General features: G+C 41.8%; 1 protein-coding gene across 6 annotated transcripts in view; it reads left to right on the top strand.

Moving 5' to 3' along the window:
- The window catches only part of LOC309364369 (contactin-4), a 528,932-nt gene that overhangs the window by 209,351 nt on the left and 293,697 nt on the right, over positions 1-25,884 (top strand). Inside the window, exon 1 of one of the 6 annotated variants that reach the window (XM_081901472.1) lies at positions 21,618-22,033. The exons of the other annotated variants lie outside the window; for them this stretch is intronic. The gene's annotated coding sequence lies outside the window, so the exon portion shown is untranslated. Of the gene's footprint in view, positions 1-21,617; positions 22,034-25,884 lie in introns of those variants that run through there. 6 annotated transcript variants of the gene reach the window in all.

The following is a 25,884-nucleotide window of genomic DNA, read 5'->3' as shown; positions in this document are numbered from 1 at the left end:
CAGATTGAATCAATTCCTGGTTCCAGACAGGGTTCTTAAAACATACTATCAAAGATGAGGGGCCCCTAGTTGATAGGATTGGCTTGATCACAGAGACTGAAAGTTCATGGGAGCTCCCAATAAAGAGATGACCAATTAGTAATCAAGATAATTACTTTCTCCTTCCCAATGACCTTTGTTGGAAGGCTAGGGAAGATCCATACATTTTAATGTTGAGACCTTGTCATTTATTTTACCATGATAATTGGAAAGGATAAAAGATGCTTCACCTTCCACCCTCTCCTAAGAGAGAGCAGGCAATGTTTGGGTGTGCATTTGGGTGCACGTCCCAGGCTAATTTCTCCTCAGTCTCAATGACAGGGCGTAGAAGACTCACCATGCTAAGCTGATCCTTTCGCTACAACACCTTTCCTCTTCCACTTCAGTAGCAAGGAATGGAATACAAGTTTGCCTCGGCTGGCATAGAGAGCATCAAGGGACGAGTGGGCATAAACCCCTCTCAGTGCTCTGCCCAGCATTCATATTGCCCAGACCCATCTAGAGATTGTTGGCCACTGTTAAAACAGAATACTGGTCTAAATAGGCCACTGGCCTGATCCAGCAGTCTCTTTTTTATGTTCTTACCTTTGCAAAACATTTGGAAAGCTTGCCATGTTAGTAGTTTGTGGGAGATTCACACAAAGTATTCAGTGACTCACACAAACATGTTGTAGACCTTCTCTGTCCCATTAAACTTTAATTAGTTTAATGTAAATGCCCAGTGCACTTCCTTCTTTAAAAGTCTCACCACGGCAGAGGATTTCGCGCAGCAGCTAAGAAGGGCAGGAGAGGCAGCATCTTCCCAAAAAGGAGTCCTGGAGCATGCGGTTTGTAAATCAAAAATAAGGTTTATTTACAAAACACCAAAAAACAATCCTGGCGACGAACCACACATCTCAGCAAAACACACACCCAAAAGGAGAAGGGGGAAGAACAAACAAACAGGGGGACTATTTATACAGACTCATGTTCCTGGAAGCCTAATGACCTCCAGCTGCTCAGTGATTAGAGCGTTTCTGCTACTCTTTTAACCCTTTGATAGCAACACCCCCTCTCGCTCGTAACACTGAGCTGTACCAACCTTAATACAAATTTAAACCTGAACAGAAACATTTATGAGATTGCGGACTCAAAGCTTTTGTAAAACCGTCTGCGAGATTTTCTTGGCTTGGACAATACTTTAGTTCAATTAAACCTTGTTTTACACTTTGGCATACATTTTGATAACGGATATCCAAGTGTTTTGTGTGCGCCTTGAATTGACCTGATTTAGCTAGTTTAATACAAGGTTGATTGTCTTCCCACACTCTGATAGGTAGGGAACATTCTCCAAACAATTCTTGTACCAGTTGCTTATAAAATTCCAGTTCTCTACATATATCTGATAACGCATTGAACTCAGATTCAGTTGAACTTAAAGCTATAAGTGATTGTTTTCTTGATCTCCAACCAATTAGTGCATTTCCAAATTTTATCGCCATTCCTGACACTGATTTTCTATCTGGTCCAGCATCTGCCCAACTGCTGTCGGCCCAACATTCAAGTTGTGTGCTGCCCTCTGCTGATAGTTTTAAGCGAAAGCTTTTGGTAGTTTGGAGATACCTTAAAACTCTTTTTACTCCTTGCCAAGCATGCATTGATGGTTTTTCAGCTTGTCTACACAGCATGTTGACAGCATATGTTATATCGGGCCGAGTCCACTGTGCAATGTGGAGTAGACTGCCTATCGCTGACTGGTAAACCCCGGGATTACAGAACTCTGCCTTTTGCTCAGTTTGAGCATCCTTTGTGTAACTTAACTCCATTGGGGTTTTAACACCAGCACAGTTGTTCATTTTAAACCTTTCCAGCAACTGCTGGATTTTAGCTTCTTGGCTAAGCCAATAGTTACCATTTTCATCTTGCTGAATTTTAACTCCTAGATAAACAGATACATTGCCTAGTGATTTTATCTGAAACCTTTCTCCAAGCTTTGTGGCAAATTGTTGTGCAAGTTTATCATCCTTTCCACTGTATAATAAATCGTCAACAAATATCAAAACTGCTTCTTGTTCACATCCCGAGCCTTTTAGATAAAGACACGCATCTGCTGCGCTCTTTCTGAACCCCATGCTCTCTAGAGCATCGTTTAAGCAGGAATTCCAATTACGGGCGGACTGTTTCAACCCATAAATGGATTTGTGTAGGCGCCAGACCTGGTTTGGCTTGTCTCCTTCAAAACCTGGTGGTGGTGTCATATAGACTTCCTCCTGTAAGTCTGCATTTAAATAAGCCACATTGACATCAAAATGAAACAGCTTATTTCCCTTCTTAGCTGAAGAGGCTAGAAGCATTCTTAATGACTCCGATCTTGAAGTAGGGGCATAGATTTGAGAATAGTGAACACCTTTGCGCTGCGAAAACCCTTTTGCAACTAGCCGGGCTTTATATTGCAACTCTTCAGTAGTTGTGGGCTTTAAACGATATACCCATCGACAACCTACAGCTTGTTGCCCTTTCGGAAGCTCTGTACTTGTAAACACACCGAGAGACTTCATTGAAGCCATCTCTTTTTCCATTGCTTCCTGCCACTTTACGGCTTCTGAGCTTGGAAGCTGTTGTACTTCCATATAGCTTTCTGGCTCACACTGTGCCATATTTACGTATACACTTGTCACCTTAAACCGCTCTGGCGGCTTGCCCTTCGTGGCGCGTTTTGACCTGCGCAATTGCTCCTCTTGTGCCCCCTCTGACCGTTGGCTGTCAGAATCTGTCTCAGACTTTATGTCTGGACGTGCCTCTAGGGATAAAGACCTCCGTTTAGATACCTCCCTTGGGCTTGGTGTTGCAGGTGACCTGCTTTGCTTTTGCTGTCTGCTAGGCCTACTGACTGGCGAAGTTGGAGCACTCCTAGATTCTGGCTTTTCTACCTTAGGAGAAGAACCTCGTGCCTGATCAGAATCTGCATCTGAACCATGTGCACCATCCCCTTCTGGCTCATCACTCTCTGGACTTTCTTTCTCAGCATGAATGCCTAAATCATCTCTCAAAATGTCAGGGTTAGCGTGTAAGTGAGTCCATCCGGACTGCTCACAAAAAACAGCGCTCCTACTGAGGACCACTCTTGTAGTATCCCCACCTGGGTCCACAAACCTCCAAGATTTGGCATGTGGTTCGTACCCGCAAAAGATGAGTTTCCTAGCCCTTGGACTTCCCTTTTTCCTTAACGCTTTTGGGATAAGTACATAGGCTTGAGATCCAAACACCCGAAAGTAATTAACTTTGGGCTTCTTCCCATATAAAGCAAAATAAGGCGTAGTATCAATTACCGAATTATATACTCGGTTCAGAATATGAGTAGCCGCCTGCCAGGCTTCCGCCCAGTAACTCTGAGGAAGTTTAGCATCAAACAACATAGAGTTTGCCAACTCTTGCAGAACCCTATTTTTACGTTCGGCCACGCCTCCTTCTTGGGGGGAATAAGGTGTAGACAGACGATGCTTAATTCCCTTTTTCTTAAAGAAATTCTGCAACACAGACCCGGTAAATTCTGACCCTCTGTCTGTCTGAAAAGCAAGTACTCTAGTACCGAATTCAAGTTCTACCGCATGAACCCAATTTTTAACTGTTTCTGCAGTATCTGCTTTTGTTTTGAGAGGAAAAAACCATGTAACCTTTGTTTTGTCATCCGAGAGACACAGTGCATACTTCGAACCTCCCATGCTAGCAACAGGCATTGGGCCACACAGGTCCATATGCACAAGTTGGAATACTTTGTCAGATTTCCTATCTGAACTGGGATAGCTGCATCTATGAACCTTCGCACTTTTGCATGCAGTACAATCCAAATACTTAGTACATTTGTTCAATTTGCACCCTTCTGATAATTCAGGTTGCCTTTTAACATACTGAAAATTAATATGCCCTAAACGGCGGTGCCATAAATGAACACAAGAATTATGGGTAGGCGTGTTCACACAACCAGCATGAACCTGTTCAACTTCATCTGGACTTGTCTCAAAATAATATAACCCATTTCTGCATTCCACCTGCAAAAGAGATACGTTATTCTTTGAAATAGTGCAAACCCCATTTTCAAACACAGTTTTAAACCCATTTCTATCAAGTTCTGACACAGACAAAATACACCCCTTCAGTCCCTTTAGCACGTAGGCATCAATTTCTGTTTGCAAACAATTCAAGAACACTGTGCCTACAGTCTCTAAGGAACGTTTAGTTGAATCTGCCATTGTCACAACTTTAGGGGTTTGCAAATGTCTGCAATTCTGCAAACGGACACTAGATGGTGCCACCAGGTGGTGAGATGCACCACTGTCGATCAACCAGCGTAGATTGCTGCCTTGGCCACGCCCTTGCATCAACGCCATTGCTGAAGCCATGTGCTGTGTGCTGTGGGAGTAGCCATGACCTCCTCCTCTTCTTCGACGTCCCCTGGAACTCCTTGTCTGGTAACTAGGGGTAACGGCCTTGTTGCTGTCTTGACCAGGTTCACGTGTGCAATTCCTGATTAGGTGGGAAGGGGAACCACAGCGAAAACAGTGTCTAGCTGCAAAAGCATTTACTGTGTGCTCAAACTCAGCATCAACACTCTTAGGCACAGCATAACTCCCCTTTAAAGACAAACCTCTTTCTCTTTGCCTTTTATCCTGTTCATCCGCAAGCCGAGAAGAAATGTATTCAAGGGTTAATTCAGTTGAAGGCATAGCTTCCAAAGTTAGAGCTAGAGTCTCATAGCTTTTATCTAGAGAAGACAACAATATGTATGACTGCTGCTCCATAGAGAAAGGAATGCCCAGCTGTCTTAGTTGATTAAAGGCAGACACCATTTTGGCAATATGTTCTTTCACACACGCTCCCGGTAGGAGACGTAAATCAAACAAACATCTTGTAGCATGGATCTTGGCCCCCGCAGTGTTTCTGGAATTTAACCGCTGCAGAACCGTCCAGACCTCATGCGTGTTCTTTAACTCAGAAACATAAGGCATTTGCTCTGGTCCCACTGCCAAAACTAGTAGACCTTGGGCTTTCCTGTCGCGTTTCTGTGAAGCTGCTGCTGCTGCTTTGGCTTCTGCAGACGCGTCTGCAGCTGCCTGTAAAGGCGGTGCTTCAGTACAGCTCCACAACTCTTTTGCTTGCAACCAAACCCTTACTCTAGCCTTCCAATCTTGCCAATTTTTCCCATTGAGTCGCGTAAACGGGACAGTAAAACTTTCCTGGGACTCTGCCATCCTCCCTGGGGCTTAGGAATGATACTCACACACCTGTAGACCGTCTCCCAGCTGCTGAGGTGGCTCCTTGAGGAATCAGACGTCTTCCAGCGAGTACAAACTGCGCAGTGCCTCTTTAAAACTTTTCTAGGCACGTTGCAGGACTCAAGCTGCTTTGGAGGCTTTCGTTGTCGGCAACCGCTTCTGTCTTCACTCCAGTCCTTGCATAAATCACTCTGAACTGCTCTCCTTATCTCCTTCTTGACGTACAAACCACCATAACCTGTCCCATTAAACTTTAATTAGTTTAATGTAAATGCCCAGTGCACTTCCTTCTTTAAAAGTCTCACCACGGCAGAGGATTTCGCGCAGCAGCTAAGAAGGGCAGGAGAGGCAGCATCTTCCCAAAAAGGAGTCCTGGAGCATGCGGTTTGTAAATCAAAAATAAGGTTTATTTACAAAACACCAAAAAACAATCCTGGCGACGAACCACACATCTCAGCAAAACACACACCCAAAAGGAGAAGGGGGAAGAACAAACAAACAGGGGGACTATTTATACAGACTCATGTTCCTGGAAGCCTAATGACCTCCAGCTGCTCAGTGATTAGAGCGTTTCTGCTACTCTTTTAACCCTTTGATAGCAACAATAGATACCACATTTACTCGAGTCTAATGTGCCATCGAATCTAACGTGCACCCCAATTTTCAGAACATTGAAACCAAAACAAAAGTATTTGCTGTCAAATGTAAACGTACCATCAAATCTAATACACACCTTAATTTTTGCAATGTAATTTAAAAAGCCGAGTTAGATTTGAGTAAATACGGCATTACTTTCATTATGAGCAACTACAGCTGAGTGCCCTCCCCCCCCCCCGCCTTCAGTATTAGGTAATATTCATTAAAATGACATAGAGGCAGGAGAGGTATAATTCTTACCACCTCAGCACAGTCCTTAAAAAAGGGGGAAAATCTTCACATACCACCACAATTAAAATTAGAAGCTCCCAATGCTGCCAAATATTGTGGTGGTGGAGATTTTTCCCTGGATTGCCAATTTAAAAAGATGTTATATCATCTTAACCTGAACCAAGCTTCTTATTATTTTTCACATATCTCCCAGTTATATCCTGCTTCTGCTTCATATGATATATCTAGTCATCTGGGATTCTAGGAGATTGAGGAGGTGGGGATATATGCTCTGGCATTCTGCTTTTGAAATGAACTCCCAGAATCTAAGCTGGCCTGGGGAACAGAAGACTTTCTTTGCCCAATTCCTCCTTGGAGAGTTCTTTCAAGGAATATTAATAGAACATAGTCTTCTCTTCCAGGCGGGAACATTATAGAGCCTTTATTCCCTGCTACTATTGCTTCGGGTGGTTGCAGCAAGAGTTTGGTTGCTGCTGTTTCTTCAGTTGCTTTTCATCTTTGTGATCTTCTAAGAAAATGATGGGTGATGTGAGATGTACCTAGCATGTAAGATCTAGGGTGATGGGGATGCAGAATGTTCAAGACATAGCCTCCAGCACTTGGCTCACAAGAGCATCCCTCAAGCAAATTTGTCTCTGTACAGGGCAGTATTCTGCTAACAATATATTGTGGAACCTCTCATCTCAGAAGCATTCTTAATTTGCTGTATTGGATCACATTAGAAGAATCATAATCTGAAGAGAGTTATGTTGCCCTTCATGTATACAGGAACTTCTGCATTATATTTAGGCTTTTGGTGTGTTTTCTTAGTGCAAAACTATTTAGTAGAACTTCTGGAGCTCACTTGTTTGCAGTATTGTATGCAGCCTTCATCAACCGGGTACCCTCCAGGGGGGAGATTTCCACTTGTAATCCACACCCACCACACACTAGCCAAATAAGCTATTGAAGCACACATGGTTTTCTCATACTTTTGAAGAGTCTATTTTTGTTGAGTTACTCTCTTTTTTATAGCTTATTTTAACATTTTCAGGTAAGTCTTCTGCTGCTTTTTGCATAGAAAATCAGGAGTTGATGCTGCATCACAGCAAATTACTGTGGTGCAGGAGATTAACAAGCAATCTGCCTTTTGGGCTTTAGGCAGGAGGCACAATATATTGTTTATTGAGCTGGTGGGCCACTATGCATGTGTGGTGGGCTAATTTCATTTTGGTGAGTTGCATGTTGGGCAGGCCTAAACTATACACTTTATCAGCACTGGGTCTACAATATTTTATTTTATTCTGTTCTTTTTTGTATGCAGTCCAGCCTCCCTTTTCTCCCTCTGTCTTCCAGGAAGGATTTACCTGGGTCCAGTCCTCATTATGTACCCTACCAGGAATGCCAGAGAAAATAATTTTGTACTTGGTACATACAGTTATTATTTTTCCAGAGCTCAGGGTTTCGGTTAACTTGGGACCTTATCCAAAGAGGACTAAAGCTGATGGTAGAATTCTGGATTCATCAAATTGTGCCTCTCATTGGATTACCATTTAAAGTCATTGCTGTAGCTGTGAAGTGAAATGAGAACTGCATTATCTCCATAGCTATTAGATATAATATGTCTCAAATGTACTTTGCAAAATCAGACACAGGATATTTTGTGCACAGTGCACAGAATGAACTATATCTGGAAGTGACAGTAATAATAATTGCAATAATAAACTACACCTATATTTAGTACCATTTGTCCATAAATACCAAATTGCTTTTTAAATATTAACTAAGCCTCAATACACCCCTGTGGAGTAGGTAATTATCATTGCTATAACCATTTTGTAAGTGAGACAGAAAGAGATTAATGGCCTTGTATTTTACAAACAGGAAATGAGGCACACTGTTTATGTAAGTACGCTTGGGTTTCTTTTTAATGCGATAGTTGCGAAGGCCTCTGAAGATGGCATATTTACAAGGTAACAGGCAAGTTGTGCTTCTAATTTCTCTGCTCCTCTTTTTTGTATTAGATGAATAAGAGACGCAGGCCGTGTGATTCACACAAATCCAAATACAGTACTTGGATTTGGGGTGTGTGGTTTGTTCTTCTCACAGCAGCCTTACCCAACAAAACCCGCACTGTGAAATACTTTTCAGACTCCAATCTTACCTGTTTACACTTATCTGGGACTGAATCCAGTTGAAATATATGGTATTTACATAAGAGTAGACAGGCATAAAGGTAAAGGTACCCCTGCCCGTACGGGCCAGTCTTGACAGAGTCTAGGGTTGTACGCTCATCTCACTCTATAGGTCGGGAGCCAGCGCTGTCCGCAGACACTTCCGGGTCACGTGGCCAGCGTGACGAAGCTGCTCTGGCGAGCCAGAGCCGCACACGGAAACTCCGTTTACCTTCCCGCTAGTTAGCGGTCCCTATTTATCTACTTGCACCCGGGGGTGCTTTCGAACTGCTAGGTTGGCAGGCGCTAGGACCAAGCAACGGGAGCGCACCCTGCCGCAGGGATTCGAACCGCCAACCATGCGATTGGCAAGTCCTAGGCGCTGAGGTTTTACCCACAGCACCACCCGCGTCCCCTAGACAGGCATAGGATTATGCTATTGTTTTTAATTATCTGCAGCTTCTTCCAATACATCTTATTCAAATACAGAACAGGATTCCAACTGCATTTGTCAAAGCTATAGTAAGGGAACATTTGTATCAGTAGCTCATGTGCCCTCTGGTCAGTTGCATGGCTGCTACTTAGGAGGCAGAGTGGCAAACAGGAGGCAGAGAGCTGGCTCGTGCACACACACTGGTGGAGCTACTTCAGTGCTCCCATGGGTGAAATCACATTGCATCAAGCTTATCTCTCCCACACTACATCCTGGTAAGCAGCAGAATGCAAAAGTGGAGGTCAGCTGTGCCATGCTGCCCCACAATACTGCCTGCTACTGAGTTGAATAGTTTGTTATCCTAGCTTCCTGGGATACACCTGAAAGTCTAAAAAAATATTACTCCAACATTGCTTTCTCTATAATCCACACATATTTTGATAAAACTATACCTAGACTGTAACCCTGTACCCACTTACATGAGAGAAACTCCTTTGAACTCACTGGGACTTAAAAGTAAGTAAACATTTATAGCTAAGCTGCCTTATAGCAAGACAGACCATTTGTCCCTTTAGCTATTCTGCACTTACTGCCAGCAGCTTCCATGGGTTTCAAACGGGTCTTTCCCAACCTTACCTGGAGCAACCAGGGACTGAATCTCTGAACTTCTTCATAGAAAACACGATTTTTTGCCACAGTGCTATGGCCCTTCTGACATATGCGTGGATAGCCAGAGGAACCAACAGCAACAAAAAGTGTAGAGTACTGACAACTGGGTAGAGATGAATGGTAATTGTGAAAAAGGCTTTAATATCTCCTTCGTGCCCTCTGGAACAGGGTAATATTTTGATTGATATGTTGGTTCAGGTGTGATATAATTTATCAATGGAAGTGGTCTTTATGTTGGAATGCTGCAGGTGGCTTTATAATGTATAGAGTATCTCAGATCTCTATGAATTTGCTATGAAGGATTAGCTGCTAAACGTTGCACAGTAGGGTACTCCTTTTAATGCTTCTAGCCAGCTCTGTCCTTTTGTGCCACTGAACATGCTTATACTTTATTGGACTGAGGTTTTTTTTTTATCCCCCACCCTTCCACATTGTTTTTAATTGCTCTTCTGTAAATGTTTGTAAATTTTTTCCCAAGCCTGCCTTTCATGTTTAGAACAGTTCCATATTGTTTATAAACTATGTTTGTAATTTGCTGTCCTACAGTATATATTGTTCACTTGATGACTGCAATATCAAGTTGTAACTTGCAGGCATTAATGAACCACTTCAGTTCAAAAACAACAGACAGAACTTTAACAGCACATTGTTGCTCTAATGCTTTTCAGTAGTGTTATTGCACACATTCAGCAGTCAGTAGTATCATATAAAGAAATCAAGTTATTTATATGCATGTGTGAATCAGAAAGTGTCCAGTGCTTCATTTTCTATCAGAAACCAGAATACCAGAAATCAGCATTCAAAAATAAATGATAATGGATGCCCTACTCAACCTTTTTGTGTTCACTAATTCAGGTTCAGGTACCAGAGCACTCTGTAGATTATAATGGTCTATGCTGAAGGCTTTTTTTCTACAATACAGTGGTGCCCCGCAAGACGAATGCCTCGCAAGACGAAAAACCCGCAAGACAAAAGGGTTTTTCGGTTTTTGCGACGCTTCGCTAGACGATTTTCCCTATGGGCTTGCATCGCAAGACGAAAGCCCATAGGGAAATCTCGGGGACCTTTTTTTAAATGCTGGCGGTGGGGAGCAAAGCCTTTCCCCCCCCCTCCGGACTTCAGAAGAGGTCCAGGAAGGCCGGCGGGGGCGAAAGGCTTTGCTCCCCACCGCCAGCATTTTAAAAGCGGTCCAGGATAGCAGGGAAGCGTTTCCCGCTATCCCGGATGGCTTTTGAAAAGGCAGCGCTGCCTTCCCGCTCTCCCGGAAAGGCAGGCAGGGGGGAGCAAAGACTTTGGCCCCCCGCCCGCCTTCGGAAGAGGTCCTCTTCCCAAGGCGGGCGGGGGGCAAAAGTCTTTGCCCCCCCCGGCTGCCTAACCGGGGGCTTTTAAATCGCCCCGGGACTGTCCGGGGCGATTTAAAAGCCCCTGGACGGCTTTTGAAGGCAGGCGGGGGGAGCAAAGACTTTTGCCCCCCGCCCGCCTTGGGAAGAGGTCCTGGACCTCTTCCGAAGGCGGGCGGGGGGCAAAAGTCTTTGCTCCCCCCTGCCTGCCTTTCCGGGGGAGCGGAAAAGGCAGCGCTGCCTTCCCGCTCTCCCGGAAAGGCAGGCAGGGGGGAGCAAAGACTTTTGCCCCCCGCCCGCCTTCGGAAGAGGTCCAGCGAATTCCTCCGCTGTTCCGGGGCGATTTTAAAATGCTGGCGGGCGGCAGCGCTGCCGCCCGCCAGCATTTTAAGATCGCCCAGGGACAGCGAAGGACTTTTCCGCTGTCCGGGGCGATTTTAAAATGCTGGCGGGCGGCAGCGAAGGCTTCGCTGCTGCCCGCCAGCATTTTAAGATCGCCCAGGGACAGCGGAAGACTTTTCCGCTGTCCAGGGGGCTTTTAAAATGCTGGCGGGCGGCAGCGAAGGCTTCGCTGCCGCCCGCCAGCATTTTTAGATCGCCCCGGGACAGTGGAAAAGTCTCCGCTGTCCGGGAAGGCAGGCGGGGGGGGGGAAGCAAAGACTTTCGCCCCCGCCAGCCTTCAGAAGAGGTCGGGGGACAGACTGTCCCCAGACCTGGTCTGAAGGCGGTTCGGTTTCCATAGGAACGCATTAATTGATTTTTTAATGCATTCCTATGGGAAACCGTGCTTCGCAAGACGAAAAACTCGCAAGACGAAAAGACTTGCGGAACGAATTAATTTCATCTTGCAAGGCACCACTGTAGTGACATACTCTCCATAAGAAAGCAGACAAAGAGTGTATGGCAACATTGAAAAACCAACATCCTACTTTCAGAACAATGAGTAAAGCACCACAAATTGATTGATTGTGTATTTTGTATAAACATATTATTCTCTGCTCTTTAGTCCCCCAAACGTTATACCAGGCACGTCCAACTCCCAAGAGACTGTGATCTACTCCCAGTATAAAAAGCTGGCAGTGATCTACCCAGGATTGCACAGAGTTGTTGTTCTTTTTCGGGGGGGGGGGAGTCTTCATCAGAGTTGCTGAGCTTATTTTGGGGAGGCTTCATCAGAGTTGTTGAGCGCTCTTTTTTGGCCCAGGATTGATCAGGAACACTCCACGATCGACCAGTTGGACATGTCTGTGTTAAACAAACAAACAAATAAACCATAACATAACATAACCAAGATCCAGGAAAAACATGACATTGGTAGATTGGTGGTCACTATTTTCTTTTGTCTGAGGGCATCCCAGATAGACAGCTGTGATTGTGACACAAATCATGACTGGTTCACCAAAACAAATCCAGCTGGGCAAACATAGCAATGCCAAAACCTGTACAGTGGTACCTCGGGTTACATACACTTCAGGTTACATATGCTTCAGGTTACAGACTCGGCTAACCCAGAAATAGTACCTTGGGTTAAGAACTTTGCTTCAGGATGAGAACAGAAATCTTGCAGCGGCGGCACAGCGGCAGCAGGAGGCCCCATTAGCTAAAGTGGTGCTTCAGGTTAAGAACAGTTTCAGGTTAAGAACAGACCTCCAGAACAAATTAAGTTCTTAACCCAAGGTACCACTGTCAGCCAAGTAATCCCAAAGAACCTGAAGTGTGAATTGCTTGATGGTGCAACTCCATGCTCCTGAGCTTCCTTTCCCACAGCTGACTTGATTCAAGAATGCTTGGAAGTTATCACCAAACCTTTATTGCTTTTGTGAATGATAACTTTGCTTCTCTTTAGCTTCCCATAAAACTGTCACAGCTTGTACTCCATGCATATTTTGCAATTTAACTGCATTATTTCCAGTTATCTTTTTCTCTGAATCTCTATGTGTACCTGTGCACCTGCCAACTGAGGATGACACTTCATTCTTCCAGCAGGTGAATTTGACTCTTGTCTATGAAAGCTTAACCATAATTAACGTGTTAGTTGTCAAGGCACAGCAAGACCTCCCACCCTGCGTCTATGGAAGTTGTCCTGATAGTGATGATTACTTGTCCCATTTCCCATTCACACATCTTCCGCAATGAGAAAGTGCTCAATGGCAGCTTAATTTAACCTCATGTTTACACAGTAGAATCTTTAAAACACTGCTTGCTTGAGAGAAATAAATAATATGAAGATTATTATTATTAATAATAATTAATAACAATATAATTATTTTACTTGTTGTTAATGGGTGGGATTCCAGCACAGCCATAAGGCAAACATTCTCTCCCCCCCCCAGCAGATTTGGGGGTGGTATGTCATGGGGGGGGGAGTCCTATTGCACAAGGAGAAGTCATTGTACTCAGGCAAATATTTTGTTGGATATTTCCCACTGATAATTTCTCAAACATTTATACTATGTTTAGCATTTAACCGTCATTGTTTGTCCCTGATAACCCTATGTAATTGGTCAAATCTTAATTTAACTGAAGTCTGAGGAATAAATAACCAAGGCTTAGGACCACCCAGTTATCCATGCCTGAATTTAAACAAAGGTATCTCAGACCCCAGTCTCTATCTACTAACATGATGCTCAGCTGTGGCCTTTACGTTGTATATGTTACTCACTTTTGTGCTTTATATTTAAATACTGTGTTGTGATTCATATTTTTAAAAATTGTTACCTACCCTCATCCTAAGAATTAGGAAAGGTGGAGACTTTTTTAAAAAAAATAAACACACACAACCCAGTGTGTTAGAAATTTAACTGCTTCAGAAAAGACCTGACACAGAAATCTGGGTTTATAGCAGCGTACAATGCTGTATATGCAAAGCATTCAGCTTAATTACAGAGATTTATGTAATCATCTGTTATGTGGTCATAGCAAGATTACAGTGTTACTTAAATCCAGGAACCATATACATAAATGTGTGTGTTTGCCTTTAATTAAAAAGAAGTCTCGTATCCTTGATCAGTGAACAAAATTAACCAGTGTTCAGATATCCCTGAACTGGGATTATATGTCCTTCTGTGTACAAGGTCTCCCAATGTGTGCATCTTTGATTCATGTGTTAATTGTGCAGGTCCTTGGGGGAAGGGAGGCATAAAGCGGTGGAGCACTGTACTTCCTGATTAATGCTAGTGAGCAGCCATACAGTGCTCAGTGCATAGCGGTTAGGCTTCTCTAGTCCCAGCTGAGAATATGGTTCCATTATCTCCCAGCTGCATAGGGAATCCATAAGGGCCTTTTCTGCCTGGCTGATCAGTACAGTGGAAGCAGTGACTTGATGAGAGCTGAGATCTTTGTTTGATTTGCTGTAAAATGTAAAAGAGAAACTGGGATATTTTATCTTACAGTTCTGTAAGTACCGGTTTTTCTTCCATAGTTGCATGTGAGCGAGTTGTGACTTTGCCAGCTACATATAATTTTCTGTTCCACTGCTCTTTGCTGAATTTAACAGGGAGGAATGAGGGTAATCTGTTTACAGATTGCAGGTTGCTTTGGCTATCTAAAATGCAGGCATGTGATGATTGTTTCAAGGAAACAAATAACTTGACTATTTAAATTGGGTTTTCTTCTTTGAGAGTTTAACAAAATGTAGCTGCATAGTTTGATGTTTTGCTTTGAAGTGTGGCTTGGATGTGTTCTTTAAACTATCCTTTTTGTGTTAGCTAATCTTGGGGGGGGTACTATTTCTTCAAATCAGCATTTACTAAGTGCCATCAGAAAGCATCTTTTTAAATTTGGTGTAGTCTTACAGTTTCTCATTATACCTTTTTAAATTTCAATAAAAGTCGTGTTGGGGGAAGGAATAGCGTAGTGGCAGACTTGTTGTTCTGACAAATGTAGTCCATAACTTAGTGTGCAGAATAGGCACAATAATATTACTTACAATGTTCAGGTGTTTTATTTAAAAATTGTTGAAATGTTTTATTTATGATTTGAGTATTGAATTCAAAACTGGGAACTATTATGCAACTGATGTATTTGATGTGGCTTTATTTTTCAAAACAGTGTTTTTCCAATAGAATTATTTTTCTTGCAAAACACAGTATGTTAATCCCTAATATTTAACACCTCTTCGTTCTTTGTTATAGACACAAAAGTACTACTGAGTTATCATAGTAGTACTGTGTGAGTTTTGCAAATGACAGGTTGCAGCAAGTTGTGGCATTGCATATTGACAGCTGAAAGGGTATGTGTGTGTGTGGCTCATAACATACGTTTTGGGGTTCCCTCATTTGTTTCCCAATGAGAGCTGACCTTAAAAAATATATGAATTATGGTGGCCTTGGGCCTGTTGTTCTAGTGTTCATGCCTGTTTCAGGACAAAGCAGTTTTAAGGCACCGCTGCTTGAAAACTGGCATGCTGCACAAGTTGAATGAAACCATGTGGTGTGGAAAGCACCTACTGGAATGCAAATATATATATATTCCTGAATAGGCAATAAGTCTCAAAGCAGAGCAGAACCACAGGCTGTTAGGTATGAAAGTGGCTCGCTGCTGAGGACAGAGTATCTTCTCATTAGTTGTGGTTGATGTGAATGGCTAAAGAAAAGGGAGAATGACACAATAGATGGTTACCTACAGTAGCACAGAAAGCATCCACACAGCCTAGGGGTATTGGGAGCAAAATAAAGAAACTGTACCTGGAAAAAAATGGTAGGAAATCAATGTAGCCTCTTTTCTTTCTCAGTCTCTTCCCCCACTCCAAAGTTACCTGAATTATTCCGCCTTACAGAAGTATGCTGATATTTCAGCTTGGTACTGGCTGGATCCATGGAAAGGGCTTGTCTGAAGTAAATATGCATAAATAAACATTTCTTTATTCTTTTTTTTTAAAAAAAATATATTGTTTTCAGCAACTGCTTCCAGAAGCACTTTCTTTTAATTGAAAGAAGGGTCAGCCTTTGTTTCAAAACAAAAAAGCTATTTCAGTGAGCACTTGTTTTACAGAAGGCTTATAGAGATATTACAGTAATTTATTCTCCCAGGAAATTTGTAATTTCAGCATTTGTATAATGGTCATAAGCAAGTATGGTGTGGAATATGATATTGCTCTGTTAGGCATATTAGTGAAACTAACATCCTTAGTTATGTTGTCAAACCATTTGCAAATATATACACGCACACATAAAGGCTAAAAAAAAACATGAGAGAACAATTCCAATTGTATTCCTTTGCAATGGGTGGGTGGATGAAGCTGGTGTTGGTAGTGAACAGACCTGATCTCCTAAGAACCTATGTTTTTTCAGTAGAAACCAAACACTTATCTAAAGTCCCTGCAGGAAGCATGATTTTGTCAAAGCACTTGCTTTAATTCTCTTTTAAATGAGTGGTGGAAGAGAAAAGGCTTGAGCTGGTGATATTGCTGAGTTACACTGCAACATCCAGAGTCATTACTAAGACTTTGAATATTTGTAGTTCTGTGACTTAATAAGTTTACATGGGTTTCCAGTTGTTTGAAACAGATTGAAGATCTGAGCTTCTAACTGCCTCTGTTCTTACGTGAATGAAAATCTGATATAGGCGACAGCTGTAAAGAACAGCCTAGGAAAACGTTGAATGGCCCTGATGGGATTAAAAGCTGTGCTGACGTTATGCATGTATGTGTATAAAGTTGCTGGCATTGGAGAGCGCCAGCAAACCCTTATTGTTAGATAAAGCAAAACAAAAAATGTTTGGAATTGGATCCACAGACTCAGAAATGGATAAAAGAAGGAATTAACAAGAAAACTGTTGAGCCAGTGCTTCTGAACATGCCCACAGCACAGTCATATTACCAAGTTGTACCCCTGTCAGAATAGCCGTAGGAATTTGATTCAGGTGACAACTTACAAAAAGGTAGTTGTGTTAGTCTTCTGCAGTAAAAAGGCAACAAAGAATCTCGTGGCACTTTAAAGACTTAACAGATTTATTGGAGCATAAGATTTCATAGATTAGAGTCCACTTGATGCATCTAATGAAGTGGAATCTAGCTCATCAAAGTATGTGCTAAATGTGCTAGTCTTTAAAGGTTGCACAGCACCTTCTTATTTTTGTTTCAAGTTGTAACTTCAATTGAGGTTAGCCTTGGGAATACCAAAGAACTAATATTTGGTGAAGAACAATGTTTACTCAAGCAGATCCTGGGGGGGGGGGTTGAGTAGTAGATTTGGAATGCAGATATTTATTGCACTTTCATCGTGTGCCTTTTAGCTTGTGTTTTGACTTTATGTTCTGTTTTTCCCATTTTCCTCCCTTGCTTGTTTTTCAAGGTATCAATTTTGTTTCTCATGATTTCATCATCGTCATTAGTTGCATAAACTCCAGGCAATTCTTCAGTATGATAATAATGAAAACTAAAGCCTTGCCTTCTGATTCTCAATCGTGTGTTTAATCTACCCGGCATTTTTATAATTTTCTCTGTTTTGATCACATTGATATCTATCAGTATTAAAATATAAAAAGAAAGGAAATCTTTGTTAAATTACAGTCTCTTCACACCCCCAGATACCAAGCCTATTATTACAACATGAAAAGGTAAATTACAGGTGTGATATTTGGGGTCCTTGATCAGGAAATTTTTGTATGCCATCAGGGAAACAGGTAATGACCGATTTACATGCATCCAATTGATGCGCATTGTGGCAACCCAGGAGTGGCTGGAAAAGGAGGCGGGGCGCAACAGGGCAGATGGGGCTTCTGTGCACTCTGCCATTGCATGTGATGACCTGGAATGCAACCCCTGTGCAAATTGGGGATTGCCTATATTGCACTATACCATGGATACTTAAAAATCTGGGTTCAAATAAAAGGGAAAATGTGACCAAAGTGTTTAGGGTCATGGCTTTATAGCAGTGTTCTATAATCAGCTAAGTCTTGTGGATTTTGGTTGCAGTCTGCTAATACTGAAAAGCAGACTTTGAATCATTCAGGACAATGTCAATCATGCGGAGATTGAAGGAGTGCCATTCTTTGTAAGTCACACTCTAGCCCTGTGCCATGTGATGTCCAAGTAAGCAGCTAGGGTTTCTTTAGAACCTCCCAATGCAGTTCAAAACAACAACAACCCCAGATAAGTATTATTTAAGTGGAAACATGAGACTTGTGTACCCATTAAGTTTCCTGAATAGCTCAAGGGAAATAACAAACATGGAAAAGAGGTACAGTCATACCTCGGGTTGAAGTAGCTTCGGGTTGAACATTTTTGGGTGGCACTCTGCAGCAACCTGGAAGTAATGGAGCGTGTTACTTCCGGGTTTTGCCGCTCGTGCATGCGCAGATGCTCAAAATGACGTCATGCACGGAAGCGGAGAATCGCGGCACATGCGAACACAGGTTGCGTTCGCTTCAGGATGTGAACGGGGCTCAGGAACGGATCCTGTTCACATCCAGAGGTACCACTGTATAGGAATGGAGTGGAAGATGTAAGGAGGAGAGCTGAAGCCCTTCTGCTTATTGGGAATCAGTTTGGAACAGACAAACTTTGATTTGGGTGGACGGAATCAGTTTGGAGCAGTCTCATTGAGGCATGATCCAAGGAGGACTACACTGGGTAGCGAAGAATTTACAGGCTGGACTAAAGACCTGGGTGGCTTCTTGAGGGAAGAGGGCACCAGAGACAAATTTTGATTTGGGTGGACAGAAGGGACACAGCAGAACAATATGTGAATTTGTTGTGCCACTGCAAGCGAAGCAAATTGGTTGCGCAGTCCTAATTGGAACAAAGTTGTTTAAAGTCTCTATATCATATCTGTGCTCGATTGGTAGAAGTGTCCCATGTGGGAACTGGGCTTATTCTTAGAAGATGCAAATGGGCATTAAGTTACCAGTGTCCTTCAGGAGCAGGTTTCTGTTCTCATCAGGGCCAGTAAGGACCAAACAGAAGCTTGTGCTGACAGTTTGCAAACAGTGTGAGTAAATAATTAAGCATTACACACGTTTGGCGTCAGGCGTCTGCTATAGAAGGAAGGCATGACACACCACCCATATTAAATCCCACCTGAAACGTACCTGCCATTTTCCAAACCAGTCTTGAATTCTGCTCCTGTGGGAGAAGTGCAGATTGGCTGGTGGGCTAACCAGTCCTTCATTCCTTGCACACACACCCCTGCATTATGGCAAAGGTACAGGACTGGCACTCAGACTAGGATGACCGGGCTCCATCTACATGAGAAGCAGAACACAAGAACTGAGTGATTGGGTCTGCCACTCTCTCTTCCAAACCTCAGAAATCTTCCATAATATGCAAAATGAACCATGGGAAGAGAATAAGGAAAGTCACTGATATTTATTTGAATATTCTACATTGAAAAACAGAAAATTTAATAAAAGATTTACACACACACACCTCAGATATATTCCTAGCCTTCTATATAGGTAATATCCTTCTACTTACATTCTGGAAATACAATCTCAAACTGGTAATGATTCACCAATGAGTTGTGACTGGCTCACAAAGGCTATGAGCCTAAACAGAATGTGTCTCAGAGGGGGGGAAGATAAATGAGTTTGTCAGAATATAGAGCCTTAACAAAGACAATAGGGTAAAAATGTAGGTCATCCGCCTTGCTCCTTCATACACACAACAATCAGATGAAATTGAATACTCTTTCATTATGTCATGATGGCTGTGGCCGCTAAGATGCCTTAGACATGGTCTAACAACGGCTATTACTCGTAACAGGTGGGGCCTGCGACCAGTTAAGGATTCCAGTCAGCTATGCCTCCCTCCAGGACAATATAAGCTTCATAGGGATCAAGCAAACCAATTCACTTGCTTTCTCTCTCCCACCACTAGGATAGATTTCTGGTTTTCGTTTCCGGCTGGCACCCAACATTCTGTGGCTCCTGGATGTTCATTTCCCATTGAGTGGTTGTGTTTTCCCACCGGATGAGGATCCTATTGTGGATTTTTTTTTTTAAATGGATTTCTGCATGCCTGAGACTTTACCCAAGGATGTTGATGCTTCCCATTTATTTCTCATTGTCCCCATTTGGCTCCAATCCTGTTGTTAGCAGAGCTTCAACTCCTCAACATACCTTTTCCGTCCAGTGAAAGCACTTGGACTCACCAGCAAGGAACTTGAACCAGCCTCTTTTAATTAAGTGTGGTAGGTCCTTGGGAGGCTGAGAAGGTGAAAGAGATGTCTTCAGAGGGAAACAACCACAAGTCTTTTCAGCAGTGGCTAGCCAGGTGGGATGGAGCTACAGCAGTAGCCTCTCAACAGAAGCATCACTGCTGATTGCTGGGCAAGGTGGCAGCAAGGGCGGGGCTGCATGGGTGACCTGGACCCAGCCTGGTGCCCCTACCAGGGCACCCAGACAACTCCCACCTTGCTGTCACGAAGTAAGAAGCAGTAGCACTTCTGCCAAGAAGCTATTGCTATGGCTTCACCTCAAGTGAATCACTCCTGGTTTTGCTCACAATCAGTTGGAATCAAGCCTCGTTGGGGTGAATGAGGGAATACTTTTGCATCTCGTATTATAGCCAACTAAATTATACTCTGAGTAGTTACTTGGATCTAATTATACTCTGAGTAGTTACTTGGATCTAAACTACTAAGCTGAGTAGTTACTTGGATCTGAGTAGTTACTTGGATGCCAATTATCTCAATGGGTCAACTCTTAAGTAGAACTAACATTGAATACAACTCTGTATCTCTAGCACTGAAGAACCAAATTTGGCACACTATTTTCGCACTCAATCAAAATGTTAAGGAAGTGTTTTGCATGTTACATTGATTTTGAAACTTCTGGTGCATCCTTTGAAGCCTGTGGTTCTTATAAGATCTTATTTTAAGCATATTTATATCTGACCTATTTCTTGATGCATTACATGTGGAAATGATGATATATCTCCTTAGGCTGTACTCCGAAGCACACTTACTTGGAATTAAATCTCCAGAAATTAATGGGACATACTTTCCAAGTATATGTGCTTTAGATTGTTCTTCAAATAACTGGCAGAGAATGCATTTGTGCTGCATCTTACTCTGGCATGCTTGCAATTAGTGTTGATGCAACAGTACTATAAAATAATAGAACGTTAATTCCCTTTATAGTTTGCATTTCTATAATGATGCTGGGCCATGTGATTATCCCCAGACACAAACTACTGAAATTATTAGAACTTGGCTTTTTCTTTTCTTTTTCTTTTTTTGCTTCTCCTCACTGTTTGATGAGAATCTGAGGCTAATGTTGCCCCTCATTAAGTATCCACACCACAGCCTATTGAGCCAGGAGACAGTTAAATATTTTATGTGAATCAATGCAGTATATGAAAATCATTTGCTTTTGTTTCCTTAGTATCAATATATATTTGCTGGACAGTAGCAAACCAATTAAGTGGAAGCACTGATGCAGGTTAACCTAGTTAGTCCCCTTTCCCCGTCATTGTTTTCTCTATCTCCGCCTTGGAATTTTATTTCTAAATTGAAGAAAAGTATACCTTTACACAGGCAGTCTTGCGGTTGTTGATATTATATCACTTGCATCTTTGATGTATTTCAAGTTGTTAATTATTGTGCCTTGCACATCAACCTCAAATGTATCCTTTTAAGTTAACAGCTTTGGCCGTTTGTGGTATTCGTTGTTGTTGAGCAAATAGTTCTGCTTATGTACCAAATGGCTGTATTGTATGGTATAAGCCAATGGTAGGCTTCTCAAACAAGACATACATACGAGGATTTGAGAAGGAGGCTAAACCCCTCTGCCTTGCAATTCACATGCTTGCTTTCTTAGAGAGGGAAGGTCTGGAGGTGATGTTTCTCACAGAAAAAGGGCTGTACTTGCATCAGTTGGTTTGTCAGGAAAGAGAATCTTGTGATTTAATGTTGAGAGGAAAGCATAAGAAGGGCTGCAAAGGAATAAAGTATCTCTTACGGTGAGACATAAAATGCAGTGGTGTGGATTTTAGAGGAGATGGCAAAATTTACGGAAGCAAGATATCTCAGGCTGCTGGCAAAGGAGAGTCAGGAAGAGAGATTTAAGGTTCACCAGGCGGAAGACTTTATATCAGTGGGAAGAAATTCAAATGCCTGGCAGAATGCTTGCTGCTGTCCAGTAAAGTGTATTGACACTGCAAAGAAAATGTAAATAAGGCAAAAGAAGCCTGGGCTTATTATGGCCAGATGAAATGCAGGGAAACAGTTTTCAGAAGAGGAGGGGAGAGGATGTGTATGAGTGGAAAAAATATCAACAACATTGGGACAGATTCAGGAGCAGCTGTCATGTTTGCTGGTAAGTGGCCGAATAAATTACTATGAATCTTGAATAGCTTGTAGTGTGAAAAGGATGTTTAGAGATGTTGTTGCCTCTAGCAACTTTTTTATTATGACTGAGCACATTAATAGCATCACTGCCCAAGCTTTGAAGCAAACTCTATTCTATAGAAAGTATTTAGAATAGTACTAGATGCATTCACTCTTCCTGGTAGAGGCAATGCTTGCTTAATAGCTTTTATTTAACAAGCAGAAATTAGTGAGGGGCGGTTACAAAGGTAGCTAGCTGCACATATATGTACAGATACTACAATAACTAAAATTTACAATGCTTATAAAGGGAAATAATCTCCTTGGAGGATCTATGAGAGATTAGATGTTCTGTTAAAACTATTTTATGTCATATGTATTAACTTTTATGAGTTCTGAGATTCAAATGAAACTAAAACATCAGTGCACCACAGAGGTTTACAGGAATTCCTTTTGTCATTAGGCATGTGATTATTTATGAGCAAGGTAATGGATTTGGTTCAGTAAGCAAAAAGCAATTTCATCAATTGTGGCATTTTAAGGTATGTTTGTGTACTTTTCAGACTCAAAGAATTTTATTTCCGTTGAATTCTTCTTTTTCTTTTTCTTCTTTAATTACTATCATTAGTGATCCTTATAGAATCTGCACAGATAACAATATTTTTGTGTGAAAGGGCCATTCTAAGAAGTTATCCCATTCATTTCAATTTGGTTTACAAAGGAGAACTTCCCAGTGCATTGAGGCTGGCTCCTATAATCTATATCATCTATCTATCTATCATCTATCTATCTATCTATCTATCTATCTATCTATCTATCTATCTATCTATCTATCGTCTGTCTGTCTGTCTGTCTGTCTGTCTATCATCTATCTATATCTATCTATCATCTATCTATCTATCTATCTATCTATCTATCTATCTATCTATCTATCTATGTATCTATCTATCTATCTATCTATCTATCTATCTATCTATCTATCTATCTATCATCTATCTATCATCTATCTATCATCTATCTATCTATCATCTATCTATCTATCTATCTATCTATCTATCTATCTATCTATCTATCTATCTATCTATCATCTATCTATCTATCATCTCTATGCTATAGAATATATTGTTTAAAAGATAATTATTAGTTTGTATTGTTCAGCTGCATTTGTATGTTTCAAAGTCCAAGAGTTCTGTTCTACTTGGTAATCACTTTCCCTGCCATAGCGCAACTCAAATGAGGCAAATGCAGTTTATTACAGTCCTTCACCTCCTGTTTGCTCTTGAAACCAACTGGAGAACCATATATAAAAATTAAAATCAGTCCCCTACCCCCGCCAAAACTATTTAGCACAAAATGCAACCCAAAGACTGCACAAAATAGTTATTTTGTATATCAGTTTCCTGCAAATCAGAAGTGTTTTACATGTGTGCCAAAGAACCAGTGACTCCTGAAAACACGCTATAAGTGTGTGTGTGTGTGTGCGTGTGTGTGTGTGTGTGGAGAATGCTGGCCCCACCGAGTCTGGCAACATCCCGGTGAATGTTTCACAACATAGCATTGATATCTAACTTGAAGGACTGGTTAAAGACTATGAACTGCTCTCTGGATACTTTGTTCAAGCGAAAAGAAAGAAGCTGCAGCTGCAGTTAATGAAGAGCTAGTGGCCCATCCCACATCTGCCAGGGAGTGTTCAGCCAACAGCACAATGATAGAATGACATTAAAGGTTAGCGGGGGGGGGGGGGGGCGGAGGAAGGAATTGCCGTGCTGAGTAGGTCAGAATAGTGTTCTGCACTAAAAATAGAAATAGTGTAATTATTGCTTTTCTGTACAGGTTGTATACGTTATGGAAGGAAGGAAACAAACTGGCAAAAATGTAGCTAAAACTCTGGCATAACCATAAATGTCCTTCACCTTTTCTTCATGTTTTCAGTCAAGTATTGTATAGCTCAGGCTATGATTGCAATAATTGTCTTTTTACAGTTGTAGAATACGTTGCCATAAACCTTAAGGAGTCACAAAGCCTTTTATCATTGTGTCTTCTTAATCCAAGAATTCTTTAAAAACATATTCTCTGACATCATTATATAACTTCAGAACATTTATCTGGTTCGCAATCAGAAAAGCCAGTTTAAAAACAAATGCTGTTAGAATTTTGCCAGATATATTTATCACTTGATTAGGAGATTCCAGGGCTCTTTACCATGCAGATTGTTCCTTAAAGTTGGTTTGAGGTACAGCACTTCAAACACAAAGTGAAGCAGGATCTAGCTAGTCTCCCTTCGCTTACTACAAGAACAAAATGAAAACATCAGCATTCATTTGTGCTGGGTTCCACAGTTTCTGCAGTATGTAAGGCCCCATAGGGCCCCGCTCAGTGGAGTATGCCCTGTTCAGCTGTGAAGCAAAGTACCTGCTTATAAAAGTACAGAAGCTATCCTCTGTTGTGACTGAATTTTAAATACAGCCTTGAGTCTCCGCCTGGCCTGGCTCTGTAGTCCATCATATTTCCGATTTAAGAACATAAAGACAGCCTTATTGGATCAGACCAATGGCTTAGCAAGTCCAGCATCATTCTCCCCACAGTGCCTATGGGAAGCCCATAAGGAGGGCCTGAGTGCAACAGCTCTCTCCTGCTCTCTCCTGCTCATGTTCCTTAGCAACTAGGATTCAGACACATGCTGCCTAGTGCCTCTGATGCTGGAGGTAATATATAGCCATCGTGACTGTAATAGATATTGATAGGCTTCTTCATGAATTTGTCTAATTCCCTTTTAAGTTGGTGGCTGTCATTGCATCTTCTGGGTTGTCTGTTCAGATGCTTCATTTCATAGAAAGACAATAGTTGAAATCATACTTTTCTGGTCATATTTTTGAGAGCCCTGACTGAGAATCTTAAAGATGAACTCTGCCAGCCCTTAAGGGAAAGTCAAGCGCTTGAATTTTAGATAATGATAGAAATTTAGATTTGAAACTTCAGCATGTGGCTCTTGAATACACAGAAGGAAAGGGTTAGAGTAATGTGGGTCACTGGAATCTTGGTTAGAAGATAACTGCTTCTAGCCACTCTGTGGCTTGCCTCAAGCAAGATAGATCTCTGTTGTTTAGCTACATTCCCCCAAAGTAGCTTGGGTTACATTTCAATGGAAGTGCACATTTGAAACCAATGGTGTCACGTTCTTTGGTCCTGTGCTTGTGTCCTGCTTAAGCTACAAACATGCTTGGTAGCTTTGAGCAAGTCACAACACCTTATTTTTCCCCATTTATAAAACAAGAATAACTGATTTAATTTCTGCCAAACTTTTCTGCTTGCCTTTTGTTCTTTTTCTTTTCTGCTGCTTGATTTTCATCCTTTCCCAACGAAGGCAGATCTGAGAGAACAAGAAAGGCAGGAGGCTTGAATGGGACTTTGTGAATCTAGCAAGATAAAGTGATGCTGGTGCGATAGCAAATCAATGACAGTGACTCTCTCCTTGTAGGGAGCATGGAGGAAGGGAAGGCTAGACGAAAACAGTTCTTCCGGAATTTGCCTGTAGTGACTGTCTGAGCCACTGGCATCTAGAAGTCCTTATTAATGTGCTACCTTGTTAAATAGCAAATATATGAACTGATTCATATTTACTGGAAGCAGTAGTTCAACCTGCATGGTTGTAGTTGTTTAGTAGTTTAGTCGTGTACGATTCTTCGTGACCTTTTTAGTGGTAAAAGTGAACCAAACTGGTCTTGTCAAAGTTGTAAAACAAATTGCAACTTGCTACTCCTTGAAAACTCTCAAAAAGTGGGTAGAATACAGAATAAGGTTAAGCCATGATTTGAACATGTGTTGGGTATTTCATAAACA

The sequence above is a fragment of the Podarcis melisellensis genome (assembly GCF_964234715.1).
Source record: "Podarcis melisellensis genome assembly, chromosome: 2".
Taxonomy (NCBI): Eukaryota; Metazoa; Chordata; class Lepidosauria; order Squamata; family Lacertidae; genus Podarcis; species Podarcis melisellensis.
Note: the sequence above shows the minus strand (reverse complement) of the source record. Positions and strands in the feature narration are given on the sequence as shown.